The sequence below is a fragment of the Chiloscyllium plagiosum genome, unplaced genomic scaffold (genome assembly GCF_037043375.1).
Source record: "Chiloscyllium plagiosum isolate Xiang-an unplaced genomic scaffold, Cpla_swu_hap1 HiC_scaffold_3, whole genome shotgun sequence".
Lineage (NCBI taxonomy): Eukaryota > Metazoa > Chordata > Chondrichthyes > Orectolobiformes > Hemiscylliidae > Chiloscyllium > Chiloscyllium plagiosum.
This window is the reverse complement of record NW_028270141.1, coordinates 30,039,020-30,054,089: the sequence shown is the minus strand read 5'-3', so window position 1 is coordinate 30,054,089 and position 15,070 is coordinate 30,039,020. Positions and strand designations below refer to the sequence as shown.

At 39.7% G+C, this 15,070-nt stretch overlaps 1 protein-coding gene across 4 annotated transcripts in view; it reads right to left on the bottom strand.

Moving 5' to 3' along the window:
- Positions 1-15,070, bottom strand: part of arhgef10 (Rho guanine nucleotide exchange factor 10) — a 279,666-nt gene that overhangs the window by 248,466 nt on the left and 16,130 nt on the right. The window contains exon 2 of one of the 4 annotated variants that reach the window (XM_087978296.1): positions 10,633-10,825. The exons of the other annotated variants lie outside the window; for them this stretch is intronic. The gene's annotated coding sequence lies outside the window, so the exon portion shown is untranslated. The remainder of the gene's footprint in view (positions 1-10,632; positions 10,826-15,070) is intronic. 4 annotated transcript variants of the gene reach the window in all.

Genomic DNA, 15,070 nt, shown 5'->3' with positions numbered 1-15,070 from the left:
CTATTTTGCTGAAAAAGCACACAATCTGCAGGCAGTCAATCATAGAGTCATAGAGATGTACAGCACAGAAACAGACCCTTTGGTCCAACTCGTCCATGCCGATCAGATATTCCAACCTAATCTACTCCCATTTGCCAGCACTTGGCCCAGATCCCTCTAAACCTTTCCTATTCATATACCCTTTCGAATGCTTTTGCATCCACCACTTCCTCTGGCAGCTCATTCCATACACGCACCACCCTCTGCATGAAAAAGTTGCCTCTTGGGTCCCTTTTATATTTTTCCCAACTCACCCTAAACCTATGGCCTCTCGTTTTGGACTCCCCCACCCCACGGAAAAGACCTTGTCTATTTATCCTATCCATGCCCCTCACGATTTTATAAACCTCTATAAGGTCACCCCTCCATGTAATAATTTATGAATTCCTACTTTGGAAACAGAACCAGTCTGACTCAAGATTGGGATGCAGACAAGCTCTAACCTCACACCTTCAATGTATTGTCTGAGCTGATATGTCACTTTTTGTTTAGCAAAACCTTAGGTTATCTCAAGAATGTGACTTAAAAGTAGTTCTGGGATTTACATATTAATGAACCTCTATCCATTCTAAAAAATGCGAGACTTCACAGCAATCTAGGTTTGTTCAATATATCATTTCAGTTGCACAACACTGATATATTTTGCTATAAATTCAGTGTCTTATAATCCTGCTTCACAGCTATCCGATGAAGGAGCAGCACTCCAAAAGCTAGTACTTCCAAATAAACCTGTTGGACTATAACCTAGTGTTGTGTGATTTTTAGTTTTGATTTCTAAAGGACACTTTGAAAATATGGCTTGATGTATTCATCTGGCTTCTCAGCCAGAAACAAAAGACAAATTTTTACACAAGTATTTGCCTCTAATATTATAACTAAACTGAAAACTAAATAGTTAGAAAATTCAGAACCGATGAGCAACTTAAGTGTCCCTTAAATCTTTTTGTGGACAGTCTACAGGTAAAATATAAGCCATTTGTAGTCCAATTGCTGATTAAACATGTTCATTGTTCTATCATGGAGTAATGGAAAAGGGAGTATTGTACAGATGGACAAAAAAAAACTACTTGCCAGATCTCAGTGCATTCAACACTCACAGCATCTTTATTTAACAAAATATTTTAAACATAATGATGACTCAGAGGATCTCAATCATAAAATCTGGCCGCACCCTTAGATAGATTTCTGAAAGGTGAACAACTGATTCATCAGTTGCAATCTTTTCTGAAGCATGTTTCAGCACAAGCTTGTACATATGCCAGTGATTCAAATCTGCCTTAGATCAGGCTACAATAAGGGGATGGGAGGAATAGATTCCAATTCAATGAGCACTGAAGATATTGATTTCTGGTGAGGCTTCCAGGGGCATTTCTAATTAATCTTCCAAGCTTTTTTCTGGCAATGCATGGATGTTCCTGCTGCCAAACCATCGGGTTACCATTAGAGATAGGATTATTGTTGGTACCAATCACCAGCCAGTGAAAAAGTCAAGATTGGGCAGGTCAGATTTGGAGTCAGGAAGTTCCACCAATACCTTTACAGATGTAAATTTGTAATTATAATAGATCACAAACCTCTGCTAGGTATAATTAAAGGGGAAAAGACAGTGCAATCCATAACTTCAGGCCAAATTCAAAGATGGACTCTAACACTAAGTGCATATAATTACAAGTTGGATCACCATCCAGGAAGCCAAGTAGCAAATGTAGATGCATTGAACCTCCTCCTGCTGGCAGATAGCCAAGGTTGGGCGGGTCAAAACTGGACTTCTACCTCAAGCAGCGCATGTAATTTTGCATAATTTACATATTAACTGCAACTTTGTAACTCTACCTTTTTCTACAGATGTTGATGTTTCCATGAGGGGATTTTTAAAATTTCTTAAGCATTACTTCCATTTAATAATTTAGAATGTATCAGCAACCACAATGTTGTTATAATTTTAACACTATATTAATCAATGTTTTACTAACGGACATGAGGGCTGTTCAAAGTACAGTGCAGATGCCACAATTAACAAATGCTGCATTTGGAAACACACAAAAAAAACAAGAAGCTGCTATGCACAAGGGAATGTTTCCCAAGAGCACTATTTTATTCCGCTACATGACTGGAAGTTTATTAAAACTCTGTCATAATGGTGGAATGCAACATAATCATAATTGATCTGTGTGTATGAACACAGAGTCAGAGATGTACAGCATGGAAACAGAAACTTTGTTCCAACTCAGCCAACCAGATATCCTAAATTAATAGAGTCCCATTTGACAGCACTTGGCCCATAATCCTTCCTATTCCATTTACAAGGCATCTGGATGGGTATAGGTTGTAATTTTACCAGTATCCACCAGTTCCTCTGGCAACACATTCCATGCAAGCACCATCCTCTGCATGAAAAGGTTAACTCTTAGGTCCCTTTTAAACCTTTCCCCTCTCACCCTAAACCTATGCCCTCTAGTTCTGGACTCCCCCAGCCCAGAGAAGAGACCTTATCTATTTACCTATCCATGCCCCTCATGATTTTATAAACCTTCATAAGGTCACCTCTCAGCCTCGATACTCCAGGGAAAACACCCCCAGCCTATTCAGCCTCTTTCTATAGCTCAAACCCTCCAACCCTAGCATTATCCTTGTAAATCTTTTCTGAACCCTTTCAAGTTTCACAGCATCCTTCCTACAGGACTAAGACCAAAATTGCATGCAATTTTCCAAAAGTGGCCTAACCAATGTCCTGTACAGCTGCAACATGACTTCCCAACTCCTACACTCAATACTCTGTCCAATAAAGGAAAGCATACCAAATGCCTTCTTCACTATCCTATCTGCAACTCCACTTTCAATGAACTATGAACCTGCAATCCAAGGTCTCTTTACTCAGCAACACTTCCCAGGATCTTACCATTAAATGTATAAATCCTGCCCTGATTTACTCTTCCAAATGATTTGACAAAATTTGCTAACAGTTTAGAAAACATATTAAAGCATAACACTAGGTACCATTTTCAAGGAACATCATTCCACAAGCACATATAACAGAAGCTCATATGAAGCAATAGGAGGGGATTTTAACCTGGCATGCAGGAAACAGTATAATTTAATCAGCCAAGTCAGGAGGATATCAGGTTAACATTTCACCTATCAAACTATCTCCCATCATTATTAGAGCACAAGCAGGACACCAAGGGTCACAGAGTCAGAGTAGTGAGCTAGGTGAGTCTCAGCACCCATATTTACCTTTATGTCCATTTGGATCCCATTAAACTGGAGGGTAAAGAAGAATCTGTTCCACTGTACTAAGAAAGCGTATCATGTAAAATCAACAACTCCATCCTTGTCAAAATGCCAACACACAACAAAAAAAGGGCCAAATTCTATTCAGGTAACATGCTTGCTTTTATGGGTTAAAAAGTGCTGAGACACAAGGTTAATTAGTTGACACAATTCATCTAAATTTAATTAAGACTGATCTTCCTTTACGGAGTGATGCTCATTGGTGAAGAGGGGAATTTTGATAAATATTCCAGAATCATCTGGAACTTTTGTGACTACATAGCAGAAATTGTAGCTACAACAGAAGTTACTCCCGGGGAGAGGGAATTTTCATGGTAAGATTTGCAGATTTCTTTGTATAGAAGTATTTTCAAATGGCAGCTTTCCTTAAATATCATTGTGATGTGGCGTCAGTTAACTCAGTGGGTGGATATAAGTTTGTGATACAGAGTAACACCAACAACACAGGTTCAGTTCCTGTACTGGCTGAGGTCACCATGAAGACATCGCCTTCTCAACTCACCCCTCATATGAGATGTAGTGACCTTCACGTCAAATTCACCACAAGTCATCTCTCTCTAGTGATAGGGCAGCTCTGTGGTCTTCTGAAACTATAGTGTTTTTCACTTCAGTTCACAGTTTAATTTTGCTTGCTTTGTGATATTACCAATATTTCCCCCTCGATCATATATATCCGGGCTGCTCCAAAGGGTGGTGGAATGAATCCACATTTTGTTTTAGCTGAATTGAGCAGAGGCACATAGGAATCTTGCAAATTTAGCATCAGTTGTCCTAAATGACCACTATCCAATATGTTCAATTTGAGTTACAGTTATCTTTGATGTAGTTGTGCTCCTGGGCACTACATATATATCCAAATCTAAGAATGTTGAATCAAGTAACTATTAAGCTATTTTGGAAAGGCGCTTAGTTAAAACAATTAGAAATAGCTGCACTCAATTATAGCACTTCAGAAGGAAACGTTCCTTTAAGATTTCAATAGTCACATGGAGGCTCTCTATTTCCACAGCTTACAAGACAATCAAACCAAGCCATCAACAGACAAGATGATAAGGTGATTGTGAAACAATGTAGACTGAACATCTTACACTAGAAAACTAGTTACAAAAAGATTACATTGTAGTGAACAGTTTTCATATGACAGCTTTCTATTCATATCACAGCAATTTATTTAATCTTGCTTGGTTTAAGGAAACACATTTCTTTTCCTCAGTAATTCATAAGAGCTGCTTCCCACATACTCCTAGTTGGAATGGAGGCGCTGGGAGGAATTCAATTGTCAAGTGAAAGACAGCAAAAAGGTTATAATGTAGGTCATCCTGATTTCAACAGGATGAAATGAAACGCCTGGTACAAAAAGATACATGCTTGCATGTACACAGCAAACACAAGGGCCATGTTTTATTTTAAAAGACCAATCATTAAGGTGCAAACATGACTGGAAATGCTCACTTACTGCTCATTCCTAATGGCTCTTCAGAAAGTGGTGGTGAGCTGCCTCCTTGAACTGTTCCAAGTCCACATGAAGAAGATTACCTCACATTGTTTTGTTAGGCAGAGAAATGCTGGGTTTTGACCCAGAGACAACTTGGAGGAGACGGAGTTGGTGGTGCTTCCAGATGGCAGAATTCAAAGGCTTGCTAGCCGCTGTCGAGGACCCCGGGAAAGTCACCACACTGCACCTTGTAGATAGTACACATGGCAATCACTTTGTGCCAGTGGTGGAAGGAGTGAATGTCTAAAACAGTGGTGCTAGTTAACCAAATTGTTTTGCACAGGATGGTATCAAGCTTCAAGCGTGCTGTCTCTGATTTTACACAACACCAGGTTATAGTCCAACAGGTTCATTTGGAAGCACTAGCTTTTGGAGCACTGCTCCTTCATCAGGTGGTTGTGGAGGTAAGCTGACCACCTGATGAAGGAGCGGCGATCCGAAAGCTATTGATTTCAAATAAACCTGTTAGACTATAAACTGGTGTTGTGTGATATTTAACTTTGTTCACCCCAGTCTAATACTGGCACCTCCAAGTCATGGCTCTGATGGGGCTTTCATCTATGCCTCATATGTCGGACTTGTATCTAATGAAAGATTCCAAGGAGTCAGAAGGCATGTCACCCACCACAAAATATTCAGCTTCTGACTTGTTCCTTCAGGAAAGTATTTATATGGCTGTCCAGTTAATCTTCCAGTCAATGGTAACCTCCCAAGATGTTGATGATGGGAAATTAGGCTATGGTAATGCTGTTGAATAACAAGTAAGTGTGGTTTATTTTCCTTATTGGAGATAAACATTACCCAGCAGTAATATGGCACCAACACTTTTTGCCATTTATCTGAGTTACTCAAATTGCATCATTTTCAAACTGCAAGGAATTGATATACTCAAGGTGTGCATTATCAGTAAACATTCCCCTATCTGATCCAATGCTGGAGAAACATCATTTCTAAAACACAATTTATTTCCCAATTAGGGCATTAATTTCGGAGGTAATGTCCTGTGGCTGGGATGAAATTATTCCCTAATTCCCATCAACTTCAAGTTTACTAACACTCCTTGATATCAAGGTCAGTCACTCATTCCAGGAATTCAGCTTTCTTGACCAAAGCTGTAAAGTGATCTGGAACAGAGTTATCCTTGCAAAATCCAGACTGGGTTACCAATAATCTGCTAAATGATGTGCAGTGTGCTTCATGTCTCAAAGATCTTTTGCATCACTCTTCTGATGATTAAACAAATGCTGATAGAATGGTAATTGTTCAGATTGAATTTTTCCTTTTTGAAGGCAGGACATGCTTGGGAAATTTTCTTTATTAGGTAAATGGCAATGCTGTACATGTAATGGAACAGCTTGGCTAGAGGTACAGCAAAGTTTGGAGCACATCTTCAGCACTATAACTGGAATGTTGACAGGATGCAAAGCCATTGCTGTATCCAATGCTCAACCATCTCTTGTTATTACATGAAGTGAATCAAATTGACTGAATTCTGACTTCTGTGATGACAACCACAAGAGAAGGCAGTGATGACTAATTCAATTCTGGATGAAAGCACTTAGCTTTGTCTTCTATAGTCACATGCTGGTCTCTATCATTATCACAAATGGAGATGTTCACAGAGCCTGCTCCTTCCATTAGTTTCTGGAATGTTCAGATCACTTGCGATTAGATGTAGCAGGAATGCTTTGATCTGATCGATTGGTTATGCAACTGCTTAAGCCTGACTCTAGAATAATCCTAGCATGGTCTGCTGCATGCCTCAGTGAACCAACATCACCCTCCTGGATTTATGGCAATGATAGATCAAAAGTTATGGTGCATCATGACCTTATATATTTTGCTGATACTGATAGCTCACCCCATGTCATGCTTGATTTATTTTGATCTATTCTGAATCTATCCTATTCAGCAATGGTGGTGATGCAACATAAAACAATGGACATGTCCCCAGTGAAAACTCAGGACTGTCTCCACAAGGAATGTGCGATAATCGGTCTCACCAATACTGTCACAGACAGGTGCACCTGCCAGAGTTTGATTTGCAAGAACAAGGGCAGGTACATTTCCGGTCAGTTCCCTCACCACCCATTAGTCTCAGTTCAGGAATAATTGAATGATCTATTGTGCTGTACTTTCTCAGATTCTAACAGTGCAGTAAAGACTTTAATGGTACAGTCATGTGAGCTTAATCAGACTGGGCTTGAGGTTTTCAAACTACAATAAGCTTGTAAGAAAAATAAATCAAGCCATCACAGTTTCACACATTTCTACCACTTGACAGGAGCAGTGGACTTGAAGGCTGCACAGTCAACACTGAATTACTCCAAAGGAGCCATATCCGAAAGTGAATTCATGACTTCAGATTTGAAGGAAAAGCTAGGATTGGTCTCCATTTGTTTAGATCGGAGTGCCATCCAAATTACTTGCTGTTCTGAATTACTTGCCAGTGGTGCAGCTTCTGTACTGCATATGATTAACCTGCTGGAGTGTAGATTCAAAGATCTTCTAAAATATTGTCCTGAAACTCTTAAGAGTTGATTGGTTGCTGTTACAGTTCCCAACTCAGGGTAGCAAGATAAAACTAGGCTACATAAAATAAAAACAGATGTAATAGCCAAGAATCCACTGTTCAGGCTGCAGCTGGCCCTCGATATGCTGAGAAAAATTCTTGAACGAGAGCATGCAGAGATTGAGCTGCTAATCTCTGGAGAGTCACTGCAAGATGAACAAATGTACTTCCTGGGTGGCTCCTTACACATAAATGCTGACTTCTAAATATCTATACATTTAGAACCATTTTAAAATGTCTTAGGATAACCCACTGGGGGAATATAATTTCCGATAACATGAAAAGGCCTTGAAATATTTTAGTGGATTCTGATCTGGCAGATGAATGAAAAGGTTTGCTGAACCAGAGTAAGATCGGTTCAATTACTCAAATAAAGATAGAATTCAAAATCCTTTAAATATCAGACGATGTGCATTTGGGAAAAGAATGAGGCATGGATAACTTCATAAATGTGATTTTACTATGGCTTGTTGAATACTTGGAGGGGGTCACACTTTAAATATGATTAATCAAAGTAAAACAGCATTGAAACGCCGATCCACCAGACGTTCATATATATTCCAACGACCTTTCACCTCATCATCCAGCCCCCATTGTCTCTTCTGTCAGAACATCCTCTGTGGTCTACAAAGATTGAGAAAGTTTCCTTCCCCGTTTCAGACCTATACTTGTTCTCAAGTGTAATTTAATATTGCTAATTAGGAATGCTCAGCCTCATACTATGCATTCTTTATGAGATTAATTTATTTTAGCACCACATCTTTCTGACAGTCAGAACCCAGCTTGGCAAAATGTTTCATATGATCCACTGTAACCAAAAACCAGCAGAGTATTAGAACATTTTTAGTTTTAATCAGCTATCTAAGTAGGTCTGAGTGACAAACTAAGGACCAAGATCCAAGGAGGTTTCTAGAGTTTTTTTGTTTTCCCATGAATTCTGCTACTCGTGCTCAAGAGTTTAAGAACTGGCATTTGAGGAACCCTGTCCTCAATAGACAAGGTTTTCTGGGTGGGATACTTCAAATGTCCATTATTGGGATACAGTGGCTGGAATGGGTCTATGGCAAGTGGTGAGGAAGCCACCAGGGGGGGATAAAAACATTTGACCGCACTCTCACCAATTGCCTGCCGGAGATGTATCTGTCCATCATAGTATAAGAGTAATGACTGCACAGTCCTAACAGTGGCAAAGTTCCACCCTCTCGTTGTGGTTACCCTATCCAACACTTCAACTCCCCCTCCCACTATGCCAAGGACATGCAAGTCCTTGGCATCTTCCACTGCCAAACTCTAGCCGCCTAGAGGAAGAATGCCTCATCTTCCGCCTTGGGACCCTCCAACCACACGGAATCAATGTTGATTTCACCTGGTTCCTGATCTCCTCTCCCCCCACCTTATCACAGATCTAACCCTCTAACTTGACACCGCCCTCTCGAATTGTCCTACCTATCCATCTCCCTTCCCGCCCATCCGCTCCAACTTATCACCATCACCTCCCCACCTTCATCTACCTATCACATTCCCAGCTACCTGCCCCCAAGCCCCACCTCCCTCCCGTTTATCGCTCAGCCCCCTTGCACCACCCCCATCCTCCCATTTATCTTTCAGCCCCTTTGCAACACCACACCCCTTCCATTTCTCTCTCAGCCCCCTTACACCACCACCCAGCCCTCCCGCACCAATTCCTGATGAAGAGCTTATGCTCAAAACGTCAACTCTCCTGTTACATTTTACAGTCTTTTTTTTTGTTCTTGTGTAGTTCTTGAGTGGAGTACTAGCTTAATACATTTTCCACAGTCTATTCCTGAGCTCATGGTGAAAAGTCTGAGCATTGTACCTGGGGTTGGGTGGGGTATGGGGACAGATGGATGTAATGTCAGACATTCTACATTATTTCTTCCCCAAACTTAAATAGGATTGCTAGTAATGCACCTAAGCAGAATCCTCTTTGCAGAATTTTGAACTGCACAATATAGACAAAATGTTCAAGGTCTCAGGTATCACAAGTATCATGTTCCACATCCTACTTAGTTAGCTATTCCTTCAATCAACTTATTAGACTACAGCTAAAAGTCACATTTCAGTTACAGCTGATTTTAAAGTAAGAAAGGTCATACCAGATTCAAAACATTAACTCCCTCCCTCTCTTTACATTTGATGCCAGATTATCAGAATTATAGTCACTTCCTGACATGATTGATAGTGACTTAAACGAATGTAGTGATGCCTCACTACCGGCCGGATTTTGACAGAATCAGGGAGACTGTTTTGGTTGGTGGGTAGCCGTTTTTCCAGGATTCCTGACTCCATTTTCAGCTTTCCAACATTCATCGCAGTAGGAAAAGAGTGCAGCCTGGTGCTGATTTCCAGTCTGCACCCTTTAGTCCCAACCTGGTTGGCTCCTAATTGGGGATAGGAATCTCCAAAAAATGGCAAAACAATGCTGAGCTGAGTGTTCAGGGATCTAATATTCAGTCGAAACAGCTATGCCCAATGGGAAACATTGCCCAACTGACAGCTTTCTCTTGCATCTATTTTGACAACTGTACAATATTTATTTGCACATATAAGTATATGTCACATGCTTACATTTCCTGCTTTAGTACTTGTTACAGGATCCATTCATTCTACACAGGGAAATTACCAGGTGAATGGACACGTATCATTTTTTGACAATAAATGCATCAGAGTCAAGTAAGGGTGGATGGATAGGCATAAGGGGCATCAAGAATATGAGAAGCCATTGAGGATAAATGGAGGAGCATTGAATTGCATGAATGGAGTATCAGGAATATGAGGGTGGGGGCCCTTAATTTCTTTTGATTGTAACTTGAGTATATTATCACTGCTTAAAAGCAGCTTATTAGAATAAACTACCTCGAAGCTCAGCAGCCCCTGAGGACTGAAAATCCTGCTTCTGCAGGCACTTTCTTCCGAGATTGGAATGCCAAGCCAAAAAAACACCCCTCCATCTCTACACATCTCTGGAATGAAAGTCGCCCTGATATGTGTGCTAATAGTGCACTAATGCAGTTTAGTTAGTCACAAAGTCATCAATAGGGACTGGTTGAGACTATACTAAAGATAGAATGGCACAAAGTAATGCTGATTTCTCTAGGGGTCTTGTTTAGGAGAGGAATTGGGTTGGACATCACTAAATTTCGGACCTGCACCCTCAATAAAAGGAAAATCAAATTCAGGTTGTGAACTTTGTTTCAATAACAATAGCACTTACTTCACACTGTAACCTTGAACATCTCATATGACTGCGGGACACTGAAATCTTCATGGTCTGTCAACTCTAGTCAAAACAAGGCCTTTTTTCAATGCTACCAGCATTCCACTCCAGAGCACTTCACTTTAATTGCACCATTTTACCAGCTGGCAATTTTACGACAAAAAAAGTGGCCAAAGCTGACTGTTGCATTCTAAAATGATAGAAAATAACAAAATAGTAGGTGGATATCGTACTAGATAGAAGACACACTTATTTATGACATATCATTTTCATAATCAGCCTCTCCTAACTATAAAAGGAGACACTCAAAACCAGAAATCATCTTTAGGAAAATTATTGTTTCAATATCTCATATCTCACTAAAACATACTGTTCCTATGGCAAAATTATAATTTGTGATGACAGCATCGTCTAAGATGATCTACAGTTATTCAAATCTAAACAAACCCTTACTGAAACAGATGCATGTTTAATTGATTTAATTGGCTCCTGTGTTCAAAACAACCATTTAATTTACTTGACAGGCTGCAAACTGATGTTCCTCTATTTACCCTTAATGAAACAAGGTTGTTAATTAAATCTTACTGAAGAGATGATTCATCTGATTGCTTATTTGCTTAAATACATAATGCAATACAACTTTTAGATCAGAAGTACTATTTAGAATGTCCAATCAGTCTATACCTATGTTTAAGCTCCACAAACTGCTTCCAATTCCTCTTTGTCTAAACAAAATCATACATACTGGGTCAAGCAGTGTTACAATATTTGAACTGCACGAAGCATAGGTATACAATATGTTACAATGCAATAATCAATTGTTAAATAAACCAATTAGAACAAATAATGCTGTAAACACTATTTACCTCTTTCATTGACACCTCAGAATTTAAAAAAAAAAGAAAATCAAAAGTTATAGCTTGAAGCATGTTGACCTATTCTCCATTAACAAAGGAAATATGTTTCCTATACCTGGTCTAGCCCTGCAATATAAAAGCCAAATTCCACCAATGCTGGAAATCTGAAAAAAAGCAGCACAGAGAGAGAAACAGAGTTAATCTTTCAAGGCTGATATGACTCTTCTTCAGAACAGAGCACAGTAACATGTTTTGATTTGTAAAATCCTTCTGAAAAGGCTTAGGAAGGATCTCGGTCACATTCAAAAGGCAGCTCACCACTCAAGGCCAAAATTTATTGTCCGTCCATAATTGATCTTAACAGCAAAATCCAATGAATGAATTTTTTAAAAGTCTGCAAAATCCAAACAGAGTAATCAATTAATCAAGAGCAACATCTGTCAGATGGTGCAACTTAGATGGACTGCTTTCAGAAGTCCATTTTGAGCATAGTACATACTAAGAGACCGGTTAGAGTATCTGTATTATATTTGAAAGAAAAAGGATGATTTTGGATCAATGGTTTCTGAAGCTCTCCATCACTGGGACTTTTCCAAGTGATTCATGGGCCTTTTGTAGACTAATTTACCAATCATTATTTGTTATGATTAGTTAATGACTCCATTGTCAAAACATCTGTTAACTAAGAAGAAACTGGAAAACCCACGAGCTATTTTCTACAAATTTCTTTGGATATCTGTAACTTATTTCAGTCAGCTTTCATTTATAACAGCATGCAATTTCATAATCCCACACATCAGTATAGAGCAAGATCAAGCATTTTTGTTATATTGCCCTCTCTGCTGTGGAAGTATAAACAGAATTAAATCATTAAGGGCTTGCCAGCAGCTAAGCAGGTCTTGTCCATTGCTTTACACTGCACATACCAAACAGATTATCCATATGACCCAACTATAAAAGGAATATCAAAGTTTACAAGTTACCTCAAACAGGAATATCACCAACAACAAATCAACATTCTATAGGCATGTTAGAACATCAGGGGATGAGACATTATGCTGAATATATCCAACAAAATAATGATTTACTGTGTTTTTTCTTAAAAGAGGAATTATGAACTGTGTAGAACAAGGAATATGGTGTGATGCTGAATCTTACAAGACTTGAACAATCCAAAATTCTATCCCAGCCTGTATTGAGCTACTTAACCATTACCAAGACTGTACAGGGACATTCCAATATACATTAGCATGGGTAACTAAGAAAAGGGAAAATAAATGTTTACTAAGGTTCACATTCGTGATAGATTTCACTTAACATGGTGTTAAAGTTAGAATGCAGATCCAAGGCAGAGTCTGTTCCTTTAAGAAATCTGTCGCCCATTAGAATGATTTTCATATGCCATCAGGGGAAAATATTAGAAGTAGAAGAACCTGAAAATATGAGCACCAGGATTGTCCAATGTTATTCTCAGTGATTACTATTTTAGTGGAGGTGGTTTCACGGCTGACAAGGCTACCTGATCCCTATAGACTCAACAGGAGCTTAGTTAACTGCAGTTAAAGGAGGGTTGGGATTGTTGGGAGCAGTACTCCAGGAAACCATAAATATGTAACTGCATGTAAAGAAGAACTATTACCTTCAATCCTTCAGCAGCAGACAGGCTGCAAGAGCAATGTTTGGTTCAGTAGAGTTGGTGGCAGGTTGGAGTGCCTCATTGTTTTGTCCTTGTCATTGCTTAGTTGCCATTGTAACCTGCTGCTCCCATAAAGTTGCAAGGACTCCTAGTGGCCCCCGAGCATTCAGGACATATTTGCTATGCTTGACTGAACAATAAACTTGTTATCATGCCAACTATTATGACCGAGGCTGGAAGTATGCAATCACACAAGTCTCAATACTCCATGGATCAGAACATAAAAGACAAATACCTCTCCAGTGACCAAAATGACCAATTAAATACAGGTAGTTCTCCTGTAATGTGATGGTTGCATTCTTATGCAACCCTGCATTACAGAAAAATCGCACTTTAGAAAAAGTGCTTAAGTGTTGGCGATGTAATTGCGTTACAGCCAAAACATATTTTAAAAGTTTGCACTTTAGAAACAGTGTCCCCAATTCTTCAATCATGTCACAGTGAATTCATGTTAATAAAATGTACATTATAGCAGAACAAGCTGTACTTTATATTATGAGGTTTCAAACCGTAAGATGCATCAATCAGGTTCCTTTTAGAGGTTTATCATTAAAATAGAGCTCATTTCAAAAGTTAACATCCATAGCCAGTTATATTGAAGTATATAGAATCATAGAATTCACACAGCTAAGAAAGGGGTGATTCAGCCCATCGAGGCTGCACTAACCCTCCATACAGCACTGACATAATCCCCATTACCCTGCATTTACCATGGCTAATCTACCTAGCCTGCACATCCCTAGTCACTATGGACAATTTAGCAAAGCCAATCCACCTAACTGGCACATAGAGTCATAGAGATGTAAAGCATGGAAACAGACCCTTCGGTCCAGCCCGTCCATGCCGACCAGAGATCCCAACCCAATCTAGTCCAACCTGCCAGCACCCAGCCCATATCCCACCAAACCCTTCCTATTCATCTACCCATCCAAATGCCTCCTAAATGTTGCAAGTGTAGCAGCCTCCACCACTTCTTCTGGCAGCTCATTCCATACACGTACCTCCCTCTGCGTAAAAACGTTGCCCCTTAGGTCTCTTTTATATCTTTCCCCTCTCACCCTAAACCTATGCCCTCTAGTTCTGGACTCCCTGACCCCAGGGAAAAGACTTTGCCTATTTACCCTATCCATGCCCCTCATAGTTTTGTAAACCTCTATAAGGTCACCCCTCAGTCTCTGACGCTCCAGGGAAAACAGCCCGATGTCTGGACTGTGGAAGGAAACGGCAGCAGCTAGGGTAAACACATGTAGACATGGGGAGAATGTGCAAGCTCCACACAGACCATTATTGAACCTGGGTCCCTTACACTGAGGTAGCAGTGTCAACACATACGCATGCACATGCACACAAATCCCCATGTGGACAAGTCGGTAATTATGCAGGGTTATCGCTGAAGTCTTGCAGAGGGTACACAATCTTGTGGTGTTCTTTCAATCACGAAGGACAAACAGATTACTTTTTGAATTGATGTTGATGGTTTTTGTGTCACAAATGAGAGCAATCAGCTGCTTAGCTTGTTCAGAGCAAGCTTTCTCCAGGTGTGTTTTTTTTCCTAGTTTGCCTTCAAATAAACCAGATGTAAACAAGAAACCTCTGAGCTAGTCGTACATTCAAACAGCCACAGCAGGGTCTACATCAAAGCAAGCAGTTAGCACCAGTCACGTAATTTCTAGAGGCTTTAAAAAAACATTAATGTCCATAGTGAACTTTCAATGACATCTTTAAAACAAACCACTCCAAGTATGTACTCAAAACATGAAATAAATTCATTTTTCCACAAGCCTTCAAAATTTATGTCCTCCAGTAAAATTAAAGTGTTGTGGATATAGGTTTGCTTGCTGAGCTGGAAGATTCAGCAAACAAACCTACATCCAGAACCTCA